Genomic DNA, 24,712 nt, shown 5'->3' on the forward strand with positions numbered 1-24,712 from the left:
GGGAGGCGAGGATGGGGGGGATGGGGAGAAGGGCGAGGTGGGTTTCGGACCAGCCGCAGGGGGCGCGGGAGCGAGGCCTGGGGGCCGCCCGCCCGGGAGAGGGCGGCTGGGAGGGCGGCGGGCTCGGGAACGACGCGGGGGGGGAGGGCGGGGAGGGGGAGGTGGCGGGCGCCGGGGGAGCGCCTGGGCCGAAGCCGCCGCGGCCGGGCGGGTTTAAATCTGCCGCCGCCCGCAGCCCGAGCTCGCCACGGGCGGCGCCGCACCGGGGCGGGGGGGGGATTGGCTGCGGGGAGCGGCCCGGGCGCCGTCTCGGCTGCGGTGACGGGGACGGCACGTACCTGCTGGCGGCACCGAGCGCCACCTGAGGCGGCGGCGGAGGATCTGGCCCGGGGGCTGCTGGCTAGGCACGCTTCGGCGTCTCGGTGAGTGCCCCGGCCCGCCGGCCGACCGGCCGAGGTGCTCCCCCTTCCCCACCTGGGGGCGGCCCACGCAGGTGCGCGCTCCCCGCCGCGGGGCCGGGCCGGGCCTCCGGTCCGCGGCCCAAGCGCCCGGGCCGCGGGGTTACCATGGAAACACCGGGACTGAGGAGGCCCGAGGAGGGGGAGCCCCCCCCAACACACACCTCAAAGCCCCCGAGACCGCAGGTCCCTGACCCGATGGGGAAGCCTTCGGACCCCTGGGGAGAAGAGGGCATCCCCACCCGAGCCCACCCGGAGCTCTAGGGTTGGCGTTCATTTGCTGGGGTAGGGGGTGGGGGTTGGTTTAATTCCCACGGGGGCGGCGATTAATTAATTATGGGGGAGGGGAAGGGGGAGCACGAGGCCAGCCAGAACTGTGTTTAACACCGCACCTCTGCCGGTGTTCCCCACCTTTCCGTCTATATCCTATCCATCTTTATCCATCGATCTCATCTATCCATCTATCCCTACCTACTTATTCTTATCTATCTCTATCACCCATCCATTTCCATCTCTCATCAGTGTCTGTCATCGCATATGACTTCTGTCTGTCTGTCTGTCTGTCTCTTTGAGATTTCCTCTTCCTCGGACACCAAGTGACAGGAGGATCGGGGCCAACAGTAACCAAAAAACCCCAGCCTGATTTCCCACGCCACTGAAGAAATTGGCCTTCCGTGAAGCGTGCTGGATTTGCAGTGTGGGGGCTTCTTTTACCCCTCCCCGCTGACATTTGGCCTTTTTCTGACCTGGGCCCTTGGGCTCCTCTGTTCAGGAGTGGGGAGGGTGACAGCTGTCAAAATACCCAATTCTTCCCCAGAAGAAAATAAAGGTGCGATGGGGGAGGGGGGGAGGTCACATGGGGTACCTGGGCAAGATGCTACAGATTTAACAGTAGAGGGGGTGGGAATTTTCCTGGTGTCCTATCTTCATTAGGATACTCGAAAGTGAAATTTGTTTATGAGGTAGTTAGAGCAGGGCTCTTAATCTGTGGTGCTTGAATTTATTTTTTAAAAATATTTTTATGATAACAGTATATAAGCATAATTGGTTACCTTTGTAGTCCCGTTTTATGCGTTTAAAAATCATCGTTCTGATGAAGAATCAGCTAGGCTTCACTAGATTAAGAACTCCCAAGTTAGAGGAAATCGGACACACTACGAGTCCACATAAAATGCTTTTATTGGAAATGAGGTTTTGTATGTGCTGATGGGGTTGTGTGATATTTGTGTGTGTGTGTGTGCATAGATATGCATATATCTGTAGATATGTATATAGTAAGTTTTGTACAATTAGGTCATTTAGTCACCACTTTTATGTGCCAGGCACTAGACTAAGAGCTAGGGGTGGTTGTTGTCTTTCCTTCTCAAAGAGGACCAAGATGACATCACTCTATTGGAGTAGACTCCAACTAAGAGCTAAGGATACAAAGAAAAGCAAATTCTCAGTCCCAGTCCCTAAGGAAATCACATTATAATGGGAGAGACAGCAGGTAAACAACTTTGCACAAGCAAGATACTTAAACAGTTTAAATGGAAGATCATTTCAGAGGAAAAACATCAGCAGTGGGGGGAACTGGGAAAGGCCTCTTGCAGAAAATGGGATTTGAGCTGAGTCTTTTAGGAAGTCAGGGAACCAAGGAAACCAAGGTAAAGGAGGAGAATATTCTGAGCATGGGATGACTTAATTGCTTATATCATCATCACGATTAATGCTTATAGAGGGTCTACAACTGACCGGTTCTGTACTATGCGTTATTTATTATCACTATTAGCATTATACTAATATATCCAGCAAGTCTAATGATCCAGTTATATTACAGTTTTTTATTATTTGAATCCCAGTGAATTTCAGCTAAGGAGATTATTCACATTTTTCTTTCCATCTTCCTTTAGTGTATTCAATTAATTGTGCAAAATTATCATTTGTATTCCTATAAAGGAAATACTGAAATGTGGCTTTTTTTATCCTAAAACATAATTACTAGAGTCAGTCAATAAGGACATAGTAATAAATAATAATAAAAAATAATGATAATAACTGTGTGCCAGGCACCCAGCTAAGTGCTGGGAATACAAATACAAGCAAAAAGAAAGACAGTCCCTCTCCTCCAGGAACTTTTTTCTTATGGAGAAGACATCATTGCATAAAAAGGAAGCTGCAAGGGAAGAAAGAAGAAAAGGAAAGAAGTGTCTGCCTTGGGAACACTCCAGAATAGGAGGTTGAGGAGAAGCCCTGCAGTCACAGGGAGGGGCCACCATGCCACAGGGTATTTACACGGTTTGAGTTCCAGAGCCAAAGTGATATTCTAGGATGCAGAAGTTTCTGGGGCATGATGGAGAAGTCCAGAGGGCAGCCTGTTAAGGAATTCATAGAAGATTTATAGCATCAAAGACGTTTAGGGCTGGAATGGACCTTTAAAATAATTTACTCCAAAATAGCAAGAACTGCAAACTTGAAATTGAAAGAAAAAGGAAAGCCATGTTATTTTGTCAGAGTTATAGATGAAAGTTAGAAAACACTAACAATTGGAAGGGCAATAGGGCTGATCTTTTGGCTTAGATTGTGGAAGAAATAATCAGTTATTGAATCAGTGAGTATATATTAAATGAATATAAGGTGTCAGGCACTGTGCTAGGTGTTGGGGACACTAGTACAAAGAATGAAAGAATCCCTACTTGCAACAATCATATTCTAATGGGAGAGACAAGTACATATAAAAATATATGGCATAGGGGGCAGCTAGGTGGCATAGTGGATAAAGCACTGGGCCTGGATTCAGAAGGACCCGAGTTCAAATCCAGCCTCAGACACTTGACACTTACTAGCTGTGTGACCCTGGGCAAGTCACTCATTGCCCCCCCAAATATATATATATGTCATAAATAGAAATTTGCTAAATACAAATATGACATCTACATGGTATAGTAGAGTGTAGGGAGACCTGAGTTTGAATCCTGCCTCAGACACTGTGTAACTTTGGGCAAATCACTTAACCTCCTTCAAACTTCAGTTTACTTATCTGTAAATTGGGGATAAGAATAGCACTTTGCAGGGTTGTCATGAGGATCAAATGAAATAACATGTACAAGTGCTTGGCAAACTTTAAAACATGCTCTCATCTCTACTTGCTATATAGGTCCAGCATTTAGTTCAGGACCTGAAATAGAAGGTCCATATACTCGCTAGATCCTGTACCTAATGTCCACAAACCCGTCTATCCCTTGGTACTGACCTGGGCTAGAAAAATGACTCGTTGATTTTTTTTTTCTCTTGGATTTCACTATCAGTATTTCATCTAGTGAATTTTCTAGATCTTTGTGGAATATCATGGAGCAGCGCTGGGCCTTTACATTTTCTTACAACACTATCTTGACTAGTGACATAAATCTCCCTCATCCTTAAAAACTTTTACTTGACCTTACTATCCCCTTAAGCTAGCATCCCATAACTCTCCTTTGCAGCACTGGGAAGCTCCTGAAAAAAAGGTAATTACATTTATTGTCTTCACTTTCTCTCTTCCCACTCACTTTTCAACTCCTTATATATAACCTTTGACCTCACTCAGCTTAAAATTACTCTCACCAAGATTAGCAACAATCTCTATTTTTAAAATTCAATTTGATTTTATTTTCACTTCTGAATTTTTTCCCACCCTTCCCCTTCCCCAATCATTGAGAAATCAAGAGAAACAAAACCTATTATAAATTTGTATAGTCAACCAAAACAAATTCCCCTATTAGCCATATCTAAAAAATATGCTTCACTTGGACTCTCACTCAGTCCATAATTTCTCTATCTACAAGTGAAAAGCATGTTTCATTATAAATCCTTGGAAACAGTAGTTGGTTCTATTGTGTTAATCAGAGTTCCTAAGTCTTTCAGAGTTGTTTATCTTTCCAGTATTGTTGTTATTATATAAATTGTTCTGATTCTGTTCACTTTACTTTCTTTCAGTTCATACATATCTTAGGTTTTTCTCAAAGCATCTCCATCATTTCTTGAGGGCCACATTCATGACACTAAGGTATAACCAAATCAGAGTAAAATGTAATTGGGAGGGGCAGCTAGGTGTCGCAGTGGATAGAGCACCGGCTCTGGATTCAGGAGTACCTGAGTTCAAATCCGGCCTCAGACACTTAACACTTACTAGCTGTGTGACCCTGGGCAAATCACTTAACCCCAATTGCCTCACTTAAAAAAATGTAATTGGGAAATATTTAACAAAATAGGTAAAAATGCAATAAAAATATGATGTGGGATGGAATTAGGGTCAAATTGATTGTGAGTCATCCCAAAAGAATTACAAGACTCAGTGACTCAGTTTCCCAAGTTTTATTGCAATACTGTGAGTGAACACAAGGAGAGAAACAGAAAAGTGGAAATGTATCTCTTGAATAGGGAAAGAAAAGATAGTTAGATTTATAGTATGGATAAATTTATTATCAGTCTCATTATAATCTCCACCTTAGGGAGGTACAGGGGAGGGTTTATTCTAATTTGGAGTTCCTGGGATCCTAAGCCAACCCTTGAGGCAGGTACCTTCTTCTGTGGAAGTGTATTTTGGGGGTTTACACATCATAAGGTGAATCTGGGGACAAATTTGGCCTTTTCTGCGCATGTTACTTTTTGATTCCCATGTCCAGTTTCAAAATATCTTCATTTATCAGTTTGAATTTCTATGCCTTTTCAGTGTATCATTGTTATAGTTAAGATCTCTGTAACCTGCCTCTTTATGTTCTTGTTCTGAGTGCTGATTAATGTGGGTAACGAGGAACCTAGGCTCAAGTCTTAAGTTATCCATTAACTGGAATCTGAATTTCTCTTAGAGCTCAGATCTAAATTAGATCTTGGGTCTTAGGTTTTTCTATTAACCCCTTTTTTGCCTCTTACATCAAATATATAATGTTAATATAGTCAGTCTTCAACTTTTGTAGGGTTAATGTTCATAGAAAACAGTACAATGGTTAAAAAAAAAAGAATGTTGATATATTTAACCTATGGGAATAGTGGGTTAGGTTCCTACGAACACTGAAAAATGTAATCTTTCTCTAGAGATTACAGAAAATACACTTTTCTGCATATAATAATTTGAAATAAAACATTAATTCTGATAATATGCACTTTTCCTATCACAGTAACCATGAAATAACCCATAAAATGCAGTACACAAAATAAAATTGGTAACATGAAGAATGATTTTTTTCTTGCTAGGTGTATTCTTCTCTATTCCCATTCAATATTCTCTATAGGTCTATATCTGACTTTTCTAAAATTCTATTCAGGCCTTCATTTCTTTTTTATTTTATTGTTTAGATTTATTGAGGTCTGAGTAGGGCAAATTTAGGTCCTCTGCTATTAGAGTTTTGCTGTCTATTTAACTCATTTTACTTTTCCTTTAAGAATTTAGATGCTGGGGGCGGGGGGCAGGTAAGTGGCACAGTGAATAAAGCACTGGCCCTGGATTCAGGAGGACCTGAGTTCAAATCTAGCCTCAGACACTTGACACTTACTGGCTGTGTGACCCTGGGCAAGTCACTTAACCCCAATTGCCTCACCAAAAACAAAAACAAAAACAAAAAAGTTTTGCACAAACAAAATCAATATCACCAAGATTAGAAGGAAAGTGGAAAGCTGGGAAACAATTTTTACAGCTAATGTTTCTGATAAAAGCCTTATTTATCAAATATATAGAGAACTGATTCAAATTATAAGAATACAAGTCATTCCCCATTTGAGGAATGGTAAAAAATATGAATAGACAGTTTTCATATGAAGAAATTTAAATTATCTATAGTCATATAAAAATATTCTCAATCACTATATTAAAGAAATGCTAATTAAAACTATTCTGAGGTACCACCTCACACCTATCATATTGGGTAATATGACAAAAAAGGAAAATGATAAATGTGGTAAAATTGGAACACTAATGCGTTGTTGGTAGAGTTGTGAATTGATCCACCCATTCTGGAGAATAATTTGGAAGTATACCCAAAGGGCTATAAAACTCTGCATACCCTTTGACCCAGCAATACTCTTATTTTTTTTTTAATTTTTTTTTTTTTTAGTGAGGCAATTAGGGTTAAGTGACTTTCCCAGGGTCACACAGCTAGTAAGTGTTAAGTGTCTGAGGCCGGATTTGAACTCAGGTACTCTTGACTCCAGGGCTGGTGCTCAATCCACTGGGCCACCTAGCTGCCCCCCAGCAATACTCTTATTCAGTTTATATCCCAAAGAGATCATAAAAAGGGAAAAAGATCAACATTTACAAAAATATTTATAGCTGCTCTTTTTGTGGTGGCAAAGAATTAGAAATTGAGGGCATGCCCATCACTTGGGGAATGGTTGAACAAGTTGTGGTATATGAATGTAATGGAATATTATGCTGTAAGAAATGATGATTTCAAAGGGGCATCTAGGTGGCGCAGTGGATAAAGCACCGGCCCTGGATTCAGGAGTACCTGAGTTCAAATCTGGCCTCAGACACTTGACGCTAGCTGTGTGACCCTGGGAAAGTCACTTAACCCCCATTGCCCTGCGTAAAAAAAAAGAAAGAAAGAAAGAAAGAAAGAAAGAAAGAAAGAAAGAAAGAAAGAAAGAAAGAAAGAAATGATGATTTCAGAAGAACCTGGAAAGACTTAAATGAACTGATGCTGAGTGAAGTGAGTAGAACCAGGAGAACATTGTACATAGTAACAGCAACATTGTGTGGTGATCCATTCTGATAGACTTAGCTCTTCCCAGCAATACAATGATCCAAGATAATTCCAAAAGACTCATGATGGAAAATACTCTCCACATCCAGAAAAAGAACTATGGAGTCTAAATTCATATTGAAGGATACTATTTTCACTTTTGTTTTTTGTTTCTTCTTTCTTGTGGTTTTTCCCTTTTGTTCTGATTCTTCTCTTACAACCTGACTAATGTGGAAATATGTTCAACATATATCAGATTGCTTGTCTTGGGGAGAGGGGATGGAAGGGAAGGAAGAAGAAAAATTTGGAAGTCAAAATCTTATAAAAAGGAATGTTGAAAACTATCTTTACATGTAATTGGAAAAAATAAAATACTATTAAAAAAGAAAATAGTATGACTAAGCTCTTTTTTTTTATCATGGCTGTCAGGGCAACAAAGTGATTGTTAAATTATCCCTCTTCTAGGTCAATTGTTTTTTGCTGTGAGATACTTAATATTTTCTATTCTAAAAATTATTTTAACTTTCTTTGAATAATTCTTGATGTCTAATGGAGTCATTAATTTCTATTTGGTCGATTCTAATTTTCAGGGACTTATTTTCTTTGGTGAGGTTTTGTACCTCTTGTTCCAATTTGTTAATTCTCTTTTCATATTTTTCTCCATAACTCTGTTTGTTGTTGTTTTTTCTTTGTTTTGTTTTTGTTTTTTTTTGGTGGGGGCAATGAAGGTTAAGTGACTTACCTAGGTTCACACAGCTAGTAAGTGTCAAGTCTCTGAGGTCACATTTGAACTCAGGTCCTCCTGAATCTAGGACCAGTGCTTTATCCACTGCGCCACCTAATTGCTCCCTGATTTGGTTTTTAAAATAATCTTTAGCTCTTTAAAAAAAATCCAAACTCTTGTTTTAATTCTTCTGGGAATTCTAGTTGGATTTATGTCCACACTACATTTTTCTTTATTGCAACGTTCTCTTCTGTGTTTGTGACTTCAGATTCTCTGTCACTATAATTGCTTCTTATGGTGGGATTCCTTTTTGTTTGCTCAAAAAGCCTACTTTTTGACTTAGGACTTTATGTCAGGGCTAGACTCTGAACAGTTCTGCAGGGATTATCTAGCTTGAGTTTCTGTCCTCTATTGTCCTGCAGCTTTCATAGCTCCATTTAGGAGCCTGTAAGCTTTCAGTGTGCTCAAAGTGATGTGATCCTAGATAAAATCTGTTCATTGCCCTCCTAGTCTGAGCTCTGCAAATTCCTGACCTAGGTTTGGGTCTGTTGACTTGTCCTTGGTTGGAAATTAGCCTCCCAGGAGGCTCTAAAGTTTGACTGTGATAGAACTGCTGGCTCCCCTTTGGTCTGGGACTCCTGCCCTCCATATTCTACTGCAGGCTTCATCTAGGGCTGGAGGCTAGAACTGCTCTGCTCTACTCTGCTCTGCTCCTGGAATCAGAAACACAGCTACTGTTTAAACTTGCTCTTTGCTCAGTATGCATATAGAACCTGCTGGCAACTTCTCCCTTGGGATTATTCCTCTCTGCCCTGGATCTGTGACTCAGAACTGGGTAGTGAGCAACTGACCTGCCAAATGGCACCTGTTCTTTCACCTGGCCCTTCGTTAGGCAACCCCTAGGATTTCTTCCTGTCATGGTACTTCCAGCCTTTGTGTCTAGTCTCAGCCATCATTAGTCCCTGGTTTCTTCTCTTTCCAAACCACATAGCTTTCACATTGATAATACTCTCAAGTACAGGCCTATTCGTCTCTTGCTCAAGATTCTTCAGTGCTTCCCTGTTACTTTAGGATAAAATATAAACTCCTTTACCTGGCATTTAAGACTTTAACCGGGGGCGGGGGGTACAGCTAGGTGGCACAGTGGATTGAGCACTGGCTCTGGAGTCAGAAGGACCTGAGTTCAAATCCAGCCTCAGATACTTAACACTTACTAGCTGTGTGACCCTGGGTAAGTCACTTAACCCCAATTGCCTCACAAAAAAAAACAAAAAACAAAAAAAGAAAACAAAAAACAAGACTTTAACAGGGGCATCTAGGTGGTGATTTATATTTTGCCACTGGACCCAGATGACTCTGAAGGAGAGTGAGGTTGGTGACCTTGCACAGCCCTCCCTCACTTAAACCCAATTCAGTGCTAGTCATGATATCTTCCCTATGTCATGGTCCTCTTTGAGACTGAAGGACAAACAACAACAACACAATCTGGCTCCAACCTAATAGTCCCCAAAGGGAATAATATTACACTTCCCAGTGTTCCTTATCTCCCACCTACATGGCCACATAACCACTAGACTCCAATAGCATAGGATTCAGAGTTTCGTGTTTTCACAGAGGTGATTTTGCCACCTCAGCCTGTCATGGCATTTGCTATCATTGAGGCCTCTCCAAATTGTAAATCACCCTCCCCGTCCCCCTTTCTTTGAAGGGGGTAATTAGGAGGTAAATTTGATTGATAGTGGACACTTTCTGATTGGTACGTACCCCCCCCCCCACCTCTCTACCCCCAAGCCCACATTCCCTACTTCAGGAGCTGTGTTGGTTACTGAAGTTATCAAGAAGATGGAGAGAACTGTATTACTTAATTCTAATTAGGCCTGGGGCTACCACTGAGCCTAAAGGAGCAGATTGGAGATCTAGACCAGGGTAAACAGGAAGGGTCAATGGATTGGGTTCCATTTCCCACCTTTGGGCCTCTGTACACACTCTTTTCACTTTCACTTTTTAGAATCCTGAGCAGTCCTTTAAGCTCAGGTGCTGGTCAATTCTATGGAAAAGCCTTTCCTAATTTCTCCTGGTTATCAGGGCTCTCTCCTTCCTGACAATATATGCAATATTCCATACCTGTAGTCACCCACTTCTGCAATGAAAGGAGGAAGTTGTGTTTTTTAATTTTTCTCAGGGGTCAAGTATGGTTATTTTAATTAGACAGTGTTCAGTTTTGTTTTATTGTTCCTTGTCTTTATGTTGATGTAGTTATTGTGTGTGTTTTCATGGTTCTACTTCATTCTGTGTCAGTGCATATGGGGACTTCCATATTTCTATGAAGAGTGAGTCATAATTTCTTGATTTACATTCACAGATTTTGAAAGGCTTTAAATCCTAAGCTGAAGAGTTTGTATTTTATCTTAAAGTTATTGGGATTTTCTGGAAAAACGATTGGGAACAGGTAGACCAATGAAAGCTATCATAATAGACAAGATGAAAGGTGATGGTGCTTGCTTCCAACTGGGTATTTCTTTTATATTTGTCAGAATCATCCAAGATGCCCTGAATGATATAACAACAGAGATAACTTGGATCCTTTGATTATGAGTATCAGTTGAGACATAAAATGAGGAGATATATGCTTACCAAAAGTATTCACCACTGTCATGGAAGAGATATGGTGCAATCCAAATTAAAGAGAGATTTCCACTGGTGGGGTTTTCCAGACGCTCCTATTTGCAAATGATTTTGCACTGATTGCATAAAATCCTAGGACACTGCAGAGTCTCCTGAATAATATTCATGATTGTCAAGATAGTTTTTCTCTAATTGCCTGCATAGGAAAAGCCATGTGTGAAGGAATAAACAATAGGCAATAGAATGCCTGTTGTCCAGACTAGGAGATGCAGTTGGATTGACAGCCCATAGAGTTCATTGGTCAGCATTTTTTGGTCTGTTTTTCTTGGGGCAGTGAGGGTTAAGTGACTTGCCCAGGGTCACACAGCTAGTAAGTGTCAAGTGTCCGAGGCCGGATTTGAACTCAGGTCCTCCTGAATCCAGGGCCAGTGCTTTATCTACTGCGCCATCTAGCTTCCCACCACAGTTGGAGTTCAAATCGGGCCTCGGACACTTGACACTTACTAGCTGTGTGACCCTGGGCAAGTCACTTAACCTTCATTGCCCCAAGAAAAAAAGAAAAAAAAGTATACCAAAATATGGCAGAATATAAGTATGGCTTTTCTCCAAAACAGAGTTTTGGGGACCTAGGTTTGTGGCAGACTGCCTCAGCTCTACACATGCTCTGTACTCCTTGAACCTACTACTTTTGAAAATGTCCATATCTCATGATTGTACAGGGGGTTGGGCTGCTTCTGAGCATTCTCTGCTGTGTCTCCACCCATAATGTCAAATATAGGGAACCAGTAAGATTCTACTGAGTAGAACGCCGCCCCCCCCACCCATTCTCTCTAAAATCCAGCCCTCATTGTGCTGCCCTGCTATGGCCATGTTTAAAGATCCAAGGTAGGAAGGGGAGAGGGTATAAGCCTTTATTAAGCACCCATTATATGTAAGCACAATGCTAAGCATTTTACAAATATTTCTTTTGATTCTCACAAGAACCGTGGAAGGTGGATGCTATTATTATCATCCCCATTTTACAGTTGAGGAGATTGAGGTTGACAGAAGTGCCAGGTTTGGGGCAGCTAGGTGGCACAGTGGATAAAGCACCAGCCCTGGATTCAGGAGGACCTGAATTCAAATCTGGCCTCAGACACTTACTAGCTGTGTGACCCTGGGCAAGTCACTTAACCCCAATTGCCTCACCAAAAAAAAAAAAAGTGCCACACAGCTGCTTAAGTGTCTGAGATGATTTGAACTTAGATCTTGATTCTAGATCTTGTGCTCTCTAATGACTTTGTCACCACCCAGGTGCCTAGGCATCTCATTCATTGCCTCCATGGGATCTTAGACAGCTTTTGAAGTCCAGTCAAGGGTTAGACTTCTCCAGAATCACTGAAGATAGCCTCCCTTCTCTGTCATATCCAGGGTTTGGTGAGTTGTGTCCATTCCTTTTCCTGTTTGATAGTATATGCTGTAGCCCTGTTCATATCCTTTCCTTGTTGCCCCTTCACTGGAGTGGCTCCTGGAATCTTGACTCGTGAAATTTGGCTTTAGTTTACAAGACTTCTTTTATATTAATCAGAATTAGTTGTATAATTTCAGAATTGAGAGCTCAGTGGCCATCTAGTTCAACTTATACCCAAAAGGAATTCCCTACTATTATATACTTGACATTCAGTTTTCTAGATGAGCCTCTGCCCGAAGGCCACTACCTCACGAGGCAACCCATTACCCTGTTGGATACCTTGAATTTTTAGGAATTTTTCAGATAAGATTGGGTGAGCTTTGTGGTACACTAAACCAGTACTTCTTAAACTTTTTCCATCCATTCCCTCTTTTTTGTCAGAGAAATTTTTACTATATACCCAGTGACCCTAGGTATATAAAATAGGTATACAAATCAAACATTTACTGCCAAATTTTTTGTGATCCCCACATCAGTTACGTGACCCCACATGGGGTCACAGTCCACAGTTTAAGTAGTTTTGCACTAAACTAGCTAACAAATACACCAACTCTTGCCCTTCTTTAACTGTTATTGACTCATTTCTTTATTCTCTAATGAGGTTCCAGGGCAATCAAGAGGTATATTCCAATAATTCTTCATACATTAAAAGAAATTCACATTCTCATTAATTATTCCTTTAGTTCTGAGCCCCTACTCAATTAAAAAAAAATTTTGGTGGGGCAATGAGGGTTTAGTGACTTGCCCACGGTCACACAGCTAGTAAGTGTCAAGTGTCTGAGGCCGGATTTGAACTTACTTCCTCCTGAATCCAGGGATGGTGCTTTATCCACTGCACCACCTAGCTGCCCACCCCCCACCCCCACCCCCACTCAATTTTAAAAATTAGAAAAACAGTGTTTCTCACACAAACCCCTGGGAAGCACCAGCTTTGGAAAATGCCTTATGGGGGAATCCCAAGGTCAAGAATTATTGAGTTTGAAAGCAAAAGAAATGGATCACAGAGAGACAAGATTTCCAGGTACATCATGTCTCATGAAAAAAAGAAGACAATCCTGATAGTTCTTCTACAGTATGCCACTTGAAGATCAAAGACAGTGAGTACTGATGGAGAGTTGCTAGTTCAGCCCCTAAAGTGCATGAACCTTTAGCAGAGGCAGTCTAAACCACAAAGTGGCATTGTGAGTCTTGGGGAGATTGTCTAAGACTCCGGAAAAAGCAAGTCAACAGAATGACAGAAGGTTGTTCCCCAGGTAATTGCCACCAGTTTGATTCTCTTCTGAGAGTAGGTGGGGGTGGAGCGTGGGGAGGGTGGTTAATGGACTGTCTTATGTTTCTGTAGTCCTTGGCCTTCATGATTCCTTAGCTTTTTAGGCAAAATGGTGTTGCATATCCCTTACCCATGTTGTACATCAAATGGTTGTGCAGGGGCACTCAGCCACATTTTCCCAAATGTAGGTAGATGTATCCTATACCTAAGCGATGTTTAAGCACCTTTCCTGGAATAACACTAGGTGGGGGCAATTAAGCCAAAGAAAGATAAACTGACCCTTTGGGGTAAGTCTCTAGCATCAAACCTGGTCCTTGTTCCCAGAATCCTTGGGGGTACTGGCTGTAGGTTACAGTATTCATAATTCTGTTCAATTCAGCAAAGATTTTAAAGCGTCTCTGTAAAACACTTGTCATGGGACCAGCATTTCTTTGACACAACTTCTTTCCTCAAGGAAGACAAAGCTGTTCTAAGACCAAATTGGTCCCAGTTTCCCTGACGCAGCTCCCTGGTCATCTAGGGCCTAAAATGCCCCAGCCTTACGAAATCTAGTCTCCTTCGACTTGGTGGATTTCAGAAGCTCATGGAAATCAACTTACTCTGCCCTGCTGCCCAGATGGATTTCCCCATTTAGATGAGAGGGAGCCATGTTTAGAGATATGGTTGGTCTCCCTGCTTCAAGTCTCTCCTTACTGGAGGAGGTCCATCCTCCATGCCGTTGTCAAAATGGAAATTCCCCAAATTCAGGTCTGACCTTATTATTCCTCTATTCTGTGACTCCCTGGCTCCCTTTACTTGAAGGACCAAATATAAACCCTCTCTTTAGCCTTTAAGGTCCTTCATTACCTGTCCCCTTCCTATCTTTCCGGTCTTCCTATCCCTAATGCTCTTCCACTGAGATCCAGTGATGCTGGATCCAGTAACACTGGCCTCCTGGCTTTTCCTCAACATGCCCCTCTGGTTCCCAACTCCAAATGTTTTCACTGACTGACCCTATGCATGGAATGCTTTTTCTTTTCCTCTTTGCCTCCTAACTTCCCTGGCTTTCTTCAAATCCCAGCTAAAGTCCTACTTTTCTTTATCTTAGTGCCTTCCATCTCAGATTACTCCCAGTTTATATTGTATATATCTTTTTTATATGTATAGTTGATGCCATGTTGTCTTCCCCATTATGCTGTGAAGTCTTTGAGAGTGGAAACTATCTTTTGCCTTTCTTTGTATCTCCAGCCCTTAGCACATTGCAGATTACTAATAAATGCTAGTTGACTAAGTGCTACTTTATTCTTGTTGCAGGGGCAGCTACATGGTACAGTGGATAGAGTGCTGGACTTGGAGTCAGGAAGCCCTGAGTTCAAATCCAGCCTCAGACATTTACTAGCTCTGTGACCCTGGGCATGTCACTTAACCTTGTTTGCTTCAGTTTCCTTATCTGTAAAATGATTTGGAGAAGGGAAGCAGAAAACCACTCCAGTATTTTTTGCCAAGAAATCTCAAAAATGGACTCATGAGAAGTCAGCCATGACTGAAAATGACTAAACATAATTTTTCTGTGCTAGGGAAAAGTAAACTTCCTTGTGGTTCAATGACTTGTAAATACCTTATTTCGTCTTAACATTGAAGCTGACCATAGGTGTTGCTGACTTTGGAACTGTACCTCCAATATCAATGGAGGTACAAAGATAGACATAATGCAGACCCAATTTTCAAGGAGATTATGATATAATAGGAAGTAAGGAAAATGCAGTTCTAAAAATATATAAGCCATAAAAAATTTGAGACTTTCAAGTTAACATACAGGAAATTCCCACTTCCCCCACTTTGATCCACCTCTATCATTTTCCAAAAAATAAAAAAATAAAAATGATCCACCACAATAAATTTGGCCCTTGATCACCCTCTAATGGTGAAGGTGGATAACTGCAGCACTAAAAGTCAACTAGTCAGATGGAATAATAAAGGCTCATTTATCATTATTTTCATCGAAAGGGATACGATATAATCCCCTGCAAAGAACCATTTGGATTACAAATGATTCTAGTGCTGTGTATTACATCATCATTGGGTTAAGGCATTACAGAAGCTGATCTACCTTCTACCTTCTTACTTCTCTGAGAAGACTGAAGGTCTTCTACGTGGTCACCTTCAGCTCCCGATCTGTTCTTCTGAGTCGTCATCCCATCATCTCTTCATTCAGCTGGATTTCTGCTACTTACTAGGACTGATGCCTTTGCCTGTGTCCTTGAGCTCATTCTTTTCTGCATTTTTAGGATCTTTCTCCATCCAGCACCTTCACCTTTCTCTCATTTCTCACCTGGTTGTGCTACTTTGGGACTTCTCTAACTGATTTCACCATGCCCCAGAAAGCTCACTATTAACATAACCTACTCATCCTGTAAGATCTTCCCAGTCTTGGCACTCTACCTCATCACCAGCTCTAAGACTGGAGGGTCAGGCCATGGACCTCCTTTTAAGAAGAGAGCTCAGATCAGGCATCTCCTCATTTCTCACCTGGCTGTACTATGGGACTCCTGACTGACTGCTCCACCACGCCCCAACTTTTCAACTTCCTTTTGCATTTTGTCTTCCCCCTTTGGTAGGGACTGCCTTTCTCTTTTTGTATTCGTATCCCCAGTGCTAGCATATAGTAGGTGCTTAATAAATGTTTGACTATTCACTATTGTGGTGGGAACTGATGTGGGGGTAAAGAAAAGATACAGAGAAAGTGTTCAAGGACTATTTGAGGTTAGAAGATTTTCAGCTGGGGAAATCAAAGAAGGCTTCATGGAGGAGATGGCAGCTAAGCAGAGACTTGAATGAAAGTGGAGATACTGAAAGGCTAGACATGAAAAGGGAGTATGTTCAAGCCATGGGGGAATAACTTTGTGAATGCACAGAAGCAGATGATGAGCAGATTTCAGGGAAGAACTCCTAGTCCATTTTGGCTGAAACTTAGAGTGCATGAAAGGGGGAAAGGTAGGTTGGTATTAGATCATGGAGGTATTTAAATGAGAAGCCAAGGGGGTTTTATTACCGAAGTAATAGGGAACAAGTGAAGGTTGTTGAGCAAGGGAATAGCATAGTCAGACCTGTACCTTAGGAAAATTACTTTGGGATTGGCAGAGCTAAGATGGTGGAATATCAAGAAGTACAATGAGGTTCTCCCTGCCCTTTTGCAAAAACCCTCCTCCAAACATATCAAGAAAATATATCAGACTAAATACTGACAGGGAAATACAGGAAAAGTCACAGTATGTTAGTTTCCCTGTTGGCATAGGGAAAAAGAGAGGTTTGTGAACACTGGGCATGAGGTCTGACTAAGGGCACCATGGAAAGCATTCCATGCAAGCCGACCTTGGGCAAGAAGTCTCAGACCTCACGCAGGTTACAGGAAGAAGTGCAAACTGGAAACTTTGTCACCAAATACAAGGTTCTGAATTATAGCTCCAGTGTAGACTGAGGAAGAGACTTGTGCCCAGGGTGGTGTTCAGTAAGGAATGGTCAATGGTCCTGGGCAGTATACTGAGAGGAACCAGCAGCAGTGTGGCTCAGACTTCAGGAGTGGAGTGGAGTGGTATCTAATTTCTGACTTCCAGCCTAATCTGCAGCCTTCTGAGGAGTAACCAGGGCAGGATTGTCAGACCAAAAGGGAGCCTTCAATTCTTTGGTTTTGAACCGGCCAAGCTGGCTGACAAGAAGAATCCCGTAGCCATCTCCTCTTGTTCAGATCCAAACCTTGCAGAACTCAGACCAGGGGCCCCTTGCCCTGGATCAGATTACTTTGGAAGTACTGAAAGCTTGCAGGTCCCTGAAAGCCTGGAATAATGTACCCCCAAAGAAGCAACAGGACCAACCCAGACCTTCCCTCCAGAAGTGTGCAGAGCCTGGCCCTTATACCAAGTTTGAAGACTGGATAGAAGAATGAGCAAACAAACAAACAAAAAGAACCCCATCATAAAGTGCTGTTATAGTGGCAGGGATTCTCAAGACACAAACACAAAAAATAATGATCAAAACATCTATAAACAAACCCTCAAAGGCTTGGGCACAAGTTCATCTACAATTACTGGAAGAGTTAAAGCAAGAGGTTTTTGTTGTTTGTTTCTTTAAGAGTTAAAAATGTTTTTTAAATGAAATGAGAATGCTAAAGGAAAAAAAAAACTTGGAAAAGAGAGCTATGGAAGAAAGAATCGGAAAGAGAGTCAACAGCTTGACATAAAAGGTATGAAATCTTGCCTAAGCAAAAAACTCCCTAAAAATTAGAATGGACTATAAATAGAAGCCAGTAATGCTAAAAGATAACAAGAAATATAAAAACTAAATCCAAAAACTAAAAAAAAAAAATAGAAGAAAACATAAAGTGTCTCATAGCAAAAAGAAGTGACCTGGAAAACAGATTGAGAAAGAAGAATCATTGAACTTCTTGAAAGCTATGACCCCACCAAAAAAAGAACCTATACCTCATATTTTAAGAAATCCTAAGAAACAACTGCCTAGATCTCTTAGGAACAGAAGGCAAAGTCAAAATAGAAAGAATCTGCTGGTCTTCTCCTAAAACCTCAAAACAAAGATTTCCAAGAGCATGATAGCCCAAATCCAGAACTTCCAGGTCAAAGAGAAATGCTTCAATCAGACAGAAATAAAGAATTCAAGTACTGAAGAGCCACAGTCAGGATCACATATGATTTAGCAGTCACCAATATACAAGAGCAGAAAACTTGGAAAAGGATATTCCAAAAGGTAACTTATAAGAAAGAATACTTTAGATTTACAAGAATAATAGACATACAACCAAGAATAATCTATCCAGCAAAATAATGTAGTCCTACAGAGGGGAAAAAATGGACCTTTAAGAAAACAGAAGACTTCCATGCATTTTTGTACATTAAATTTATTTTTTCTTAATTCAATTTTACTTTATTTTCAGTTCCAAATCCCTATCTTCCTCCTGCCCCTCTTTAGCAATTGAAAAGAAATATAAAACCTATAAAAATATGAAGTCATACAAAACAAATATCCACATTAGTAATGGGGGGGGCAGGGAAGAAAAAGAAGAGGACAAAAGCAAGAAAAAGAAAGAGGGGGAAATAGTATGATTCAGTCTGCACTCTAAGTCCACTAGTTCTTTATCTGGAAGTGAATAGTATTTTTTTCATCATGAGTCTTTTGGATTTGCAGTGAGTTATTACAGTGTACAGAGTTACTAAGTCTTTTATAGTTGATTATCTATATATGGATACACACACACACACACACACACACACACACACACACACACACACATATATATCCTGAATAGGTGTTCAGGGTGTGTTTACCTCTGATTTGACTTGCCAAGCCCTTCCTTCCTTCCTTCCTTCCTTCCATCCTTCCTTCCTTCCTTCCTTTCTTTTTTAAAGTAATAAACATTTTTATTTATAGTTTGGGGTTCCATTTTTTTTATCCCTCCTTCCCTCCCTGATACAGTAAGCAATCAGATGTGGGCTATACATGTACAATTATGTAAAACATTATCATTTTAGTCATTTTGTATAAGAAAACTTGAATAAAAGAAAAAATGAAAGAAAGTGAAAAATAGCATGCTTCAGTCTGTGTTCCATCAATATCAGTTCTTTCTTTGGAAGTGGATAGTATGTTTCATTAATAGTCCTTTGTGATTGTCTTGGATCATTGTATTGCTGAGAATAGTTAAGTCATTCACAGTTCTTCATCAAACAATAATGCTGTCACTGTGTACAACCTTCTGGTTCTGCTCACTTCACTATGCATCAGTTCATGTAAGTACAGGCCTTTCTGAAATCCTGTTTGTCATTTCTTATAACACAATAATATTCCATCACAATCATATGCCATAGCTTTGTTTAGCCATTCCCCAATTGGTGGGCATTTCTTTGATTTCCAAGCTGCTATAAATGTTTTTATACAAATAAGTCTTTTTCTTTGGTGGGGGGAGATTTCTTTGGGATATAAACCTAGCAGTGGTATTTCTGGATCAAAGGGTATGCACGGTTTTATAGCTCTTTGGGCATGGTTCTAAATTACTTTCCAGAATGATTAGATGAGTTCACAACTCTACCAACAGTGGATTAGCATCCCAGTTTCCCCACATCCCCTCCAACATCCAATATTTTCCTTTTTTGTTATATTTGCTACTCTGATAGGTGAAGGTGATACCTCAGAGTTGTTTTAATTTGCACTTTGCATCAGTTCAAATAACAATTTTTATAATATTGTTATTACTGTGTAAATTGTTCTTGTTCTGCTTGTGTCACTTTGCAGTAGTTCAAATAAATCTTCCCAGGTTTTTCTGAAACCACCCCCTTCATTATTTGTTATAGCACAGTAGTATTCTATCACATTCATATACCATAACTTTTTTAGCAATTTCTCAATGGGCATCCCCTCACTAATTCTTTGCCACCACAAAAAGATCTGCAAAAAATACCTTTGTATCCATGAATCCTTTCCCTCTTTCTTTGATCACTTCAGGGCATAGACCTAGTAGCAGTTTTACTGGGTCAAAGGGTGTGCACAGTTTAATATCTTTTTGGGCATTCCACATCCCCAAATGGTTGGACTAAACTTCTGCACCAACAGGGCATTAGTGTGCCTATTTTCCCACATCTTGCAGTACGATATTAAATAATAATGGTGACAGTATACATCCTGGCTTCACCTCTGATCTTATTTCCTGTGTTTTATAGTGTTTTTTACAGGAATGGGTGTTGTATTTTGTCCAGAGATAATTATATTATTTTTGTTGTTTTTGTTACTTATTTGGTCAATTATGCTTATAATTTTCCTAATAGCGAATCAGCCCTGCATTTTTGGTATAAATCCCACCTGGCCATAGTATATGATCTTTGTGATATATTGCTTTAATCTCCTTGCTAGTATTTTACTTAAAATTTTTGCAGCACTATTCATTAGGGAGATTGGTCTATAGTTTTCTTTCTCTGTTTTGACTCTCCCTGGTTTAGGTGTCAATACCATATTTGCATCAAGAAGGAATTTGGTAGGACTCTTTCTTTAGTTTTTTTTTCAAATAGTTTATGTAGTATTGGAATTAATTGTTCTTTCAATATCTGGTAGATTTTGCCCATAAATCCATCTGGTCCTGAGGTTTTCTTTTTAGAGAGTTCATTTATGGTTTGTTCAATTTCTTTTTCTATGATAAGTTCATTTAAGCATTCTATTTTCTTTTCTGTTATTCTGGGCATTCTTGTTGCCATTTCTCCCTGTTGCTGGAAAATGGGGGAACTTTGGTCATGTCACATATATGAAAGTTGATATATACTTTAAAAATCCCAAACTATACTTGATAGATTCATGATTTCACGTGCAACTTTTTTTTCTGTCCTTTTGGTATGGAAGTATTCAAATTTGTTGATGGCTTCAAGCTTGTAATGAAGAAAATAGATCTATAGAATATTATAGATGTGTTTTACCTAGATTTTAGTAAAGCATTTGGTGAAATCTCACTATTCTCATGGAAAGTATGTTTAACTATGAACCAGATGGTTATACAGTGATGTAATTTTAGAACTAGTGGAATGACTAAACTCAGAGAGTCATTGTTAATGGCTCAGTGTCAGCTTGGCAGGTGATATTTACTTGAGTGTTTCAGGGATCTGTGGTTGGCCCTGTGCTATTTAACATGTTTTATCAATGAATTGGTAGAGGAATAGATAGCATGCTTTAATCAAATTTCCAGATGACACAAAGCTGAGGGGGAGAGACAACACAATGCATGACAGAATCAGGATCCATAAGGATCTTGATAAGCTACAGCATTGAGCTGCATATAATAAGATGGAAGTTATTAGGGTCTAAATGTAGTCTTACATTTTGGTTAATAAATCAGTGTAACAAGTATAATTTGTGGGAAGTACGATCAGAAAGTTGATCTGAAAAAGATCTGAGGTCAGTATGAGATGGTGGTGGAATTTGGTGGCCAAAAAGGAAATGTGATTTTGGGCCTAATTATGAAAGTCATAGCTTCCAGGAATAAGCTGGTGATGGTAAAATACCCTGCCGAATATCATGTTAAGTTCTGGTCACAAAAGCTTAAGAAAGACTTTGATACACTATAGACTCTCCAGAGGAAGGTGACACCAGTGGTAAGGATCTTGAGTCCGTACCATATGAAGATGAGTTGGACTAAATAATGTTGGAACTTTCAACTCTGAAATTCTGTTATTCTGTGAGACTGGAGATAGGAAGAGATTACAGATAAGATGGAGGGGAAATGATTGATGGAGCAAATTCCTTAAAGAAAGGAGAGATAGTGAGATGAAAGGCACAGGTAGGTTTACCCTCAGAAAAGATCATCTTATTCTTTAGACTAGAAAAAAGAGGGAGGATGATTTAGAGAGGTTTTATGTATACAGGGAATGAAGCGAGGGAACTCATGATGAATGGTCTCATTTTTCTCCATAATATAGGAGGTGACTATCTGCTTAGAGAGAGGAAGATAGGAATTATCTGGGGCTTGAGGAAGAAGGAGAAATGCACTGTGGGAAATGTGATAGCAAGCTAATCAGATGAATAAAAGGATTGCTATGTGGCAGTTAGAGTTCAGTTGAATTTTAAATAGCATGAATTTGTAGTGGACTCAGACATCATTTTGTGACTTCTTCCAGCAGTATTAAGTGGAAGAGAAGATCTAGTAGAATTATTTTCCAGTTCTCTTTTTTTTGTCAGCTACTTCATCTTATAGATACAAGCTATCGCTATATATGAAGTATGGAACACAAGCCTTAACTTACATAAATGTTAACTTGTATACTTTACAGCTGTAGCATGAATCAGCTGGCATCTTCTCTACCACTTTAACATTGCTGGAAGAAGTTAAGAAATATAAAATATTGTCAGACTTAATGACGTCTCCGTTCTTTTCTTTGCTGCTACCCCAATTCTAGGATTATACAGATAAGGAATACCCCCACATAGTCAAGGACATGAGAATAGGCCCCATCTCTAAATAGTGAATACTAAATATGCAAGGTCAGCTGCTTCATGAGGCAGGCTCTTCTTCCTTGTCTCTTTCTTTTCTCCCTCTACCGGTTGTAATGCTCAGAGATCTCAAAGCTTCACTGTGGAAGCAAAGACAACAGATAATAGGTTTTTTCCTCACTAGTCACTGCCCTAGAATCCTTGGGAAGTGAAGAAACTGGTGAAGCATCATTAGGCTATGTCAGAGATAAAACTTTTTCTTTAAAATCTTAAATTCTAAACTCAATAACTCAAAAAATAATCATATATAAAATTGAATATAAAAATGGGATTGTATATGAAACTGTCAACCCCTTTTCCATACTGCTTGTTTTTTCCCTCCAAATCATGGTACATTTTAAAATGTTACAGTGGCCCTCTTGTTATTTTTTTTTGTCATCATCATTACTACTCTCCTCTCCTTGATACTGCCTCCTTCCTATAAAAACTGGGGGCAAAACCCCAATTCCTTTAACAAATAAATATACTCAAGTAAAACAAAGCCATGCTGAAGCCATGTCCATAAATGTATGCCTCCCTTCACTCCTGAAGTCCATTAGCCATCTTTTAGGGGATGGGTAACATACTTCAGTAAAGGTCCTATGGAGCTATGATTGGTCATTGTATTGACTAGTGTTCTTAAGTCTTTCAAAATTCTTTTTCTTTATAGTTTTATCATTGTATAAACTGTTCTTCTGGTTCTGCTCATGCACTCTGGGTCAGTTCAAACAGGTCTTTATAGGTTTCTCTCATAATATCCTGTCTTTTTTTTACAGTGTATTAATTTTTCATGACCACAATTTGTTCAGTCATTTCCTAATTGATAGTGATGAGTTTTCTCAGATATAAGGGGAAAGGTGGAAAGCAATTGTTTTTGGCTACATATCGCAAACTGATCTAGAGATGGAATGGAATAGAAAAACTTTATTAAACACTTTATGTTAAGTATTGTCCTAAGTACTGGCTATACAAGTAGAAAATTTAAGTCTCCCTGCTCTGAAGGAACTCCCATTCTAATCAGAGGAGACAACACAAAGATTTATGTTTAGTTTATGGTGGATGTAAAGGCTGGATAGTATGTAGGCAGGGAAAGTAGTAGGCCAGATGGCCAGGTTCAGAGAATCTTTCAGGATATTAGTGAGGCACATGGTAGCCCCTTACCAAGAGGATAGTGAGATTAAATGTTAGAATGGAGAGGGGCTTTGGTATATCTCTTGCAGAGATAGGGATCTGGAAGTCAGCACCCAGCTGGCAGTGGATATCCTGTTTCTGGTGGAAACTCAGCAGTGAGACAATGAAATTTAGTTGGTTTATTGGCCAGGGTAGGGGAGAGAATGATTCCTAACTCCCTGCCATGATAACTAGTCAGGTTTTACAGAGATGCTAGAGTTTGTGTAACAAATACCATTTGATACATGATTCAATCTATATCCCTGAAATAAGAGACATACTTCCTTCCAGAAGTGCTTGGAAGACAATCTGTTATGTAAATACGCCACACTCCTTTCCTGTCTCTCTGCCTTTTCACTCTTTGCCCTCCATGTCTAGAACATACTCCCTCTTCACTATTACCCATTAGAATTTCTAGTTTCCTTCAAGACAGTTCAAATGCCACCTTTCACATCAGGTCTTTCTTGGATCCTCCAGCTAATAGTGCCCCAAAGTTCTCTTGTATGTGTTTGTACATATGAGGATTGTAAGATCCTTGTGGCACACAATAAGTGTATGTTGGTTTATTGATTTTGACCTGTTTCTTTGGCTTTAAGTTTTTGGTGGGGCCATTGCCAATCATCTTGACTTTGTCTTGCCACTGAACTCTGATGACTGGAGGAGAGAGTGAGGCTGATGACTTTGCACAGCTCTTCCTCAATTAAATCCAATTCACTTGCAAGTCAAGACATCATTCTCATGATGTCACTGGTCTTGTTTGAGAATAAAGAATGAACAACAATCTTTATTGGCAGCCCTGCTTGGTTTTATAAATATCCTTCATTAAGAATTTGTAAATTTTGAGATTAGGTGGTCTTTTATTTTCTGGTATGCTGGCAGACTTAACATCCACTTAAAGAGCATTTCCAGTCCTACAACAGCAGAAAATACAAATTTGGGAAGGAGTATACCTAGTAGAAAGACAAGGAAGCAAGAGATTTAAGGGTCAAGAATTGTGCAATGCATTGTTAAACTCTTAACTGTAGGATTAAGGCCGTGAAGTTAAATCCAGAACAAGATCAATAGATTAAAGAAATGGTGAAAGATTAAGGTTCTAAATGCTAGTCTAGGAAAAGAGTAAATTTAAGAGGTGTGAAATAATGTTAAAAATCGACTAGAAGATTGTGATCAGAAGAGAATTTTCATGTTCGGTATTGTGGTGTGACTATCTTGTGACTGAGAAAAGGTAGAGATGGAGGTCATGAGAGTTGAGGAAGTTAATGAGCTTCAAGGCCAGTGTGTTAAAAATGCCATCTGTATAAATATTGAAGTCACCGAGTAACTTATTTT

At 40.1% G+C, this 24,712-nt stretch overlaps 1 protein-coding gene across 1 annotated transcript in view; it reads left to right on the forward strand.

Annotated features, from left to right (window-relative positions):
• Positions 1-285: 285 nt before the first annotated feature.
• The window catches only part of ICA1L (islet cell autoantigen 1 like), an 81,670-nt gene continuing 57,243 nt past the window's right edge, over positions 286-24,712 (forward strand). The window contains exon 1 of the mRNA XM_043997179.1: positions 286-422. The gene's annotated coding sequence lies outside the window, so the exon portion shown is untranslated. The remainder of the gene's footprint in view (positions 423-24,712) is intronic.

The sequence above is a fragment of the Dromiciops gliroides genome, chromosome 3, assembly GCF_019393635.1.
Source record: "Dromiciops gliroides isolate mDroGli1 chromosome 3, mDroGli1.pri, whole genome shotgun sequence".
NCBI lineage: Eukaryota > Metazoa > Chordata > Mammalia > Microbiotheria > Microbiotheriidae > Dromiciops > Dromiciops gliroides.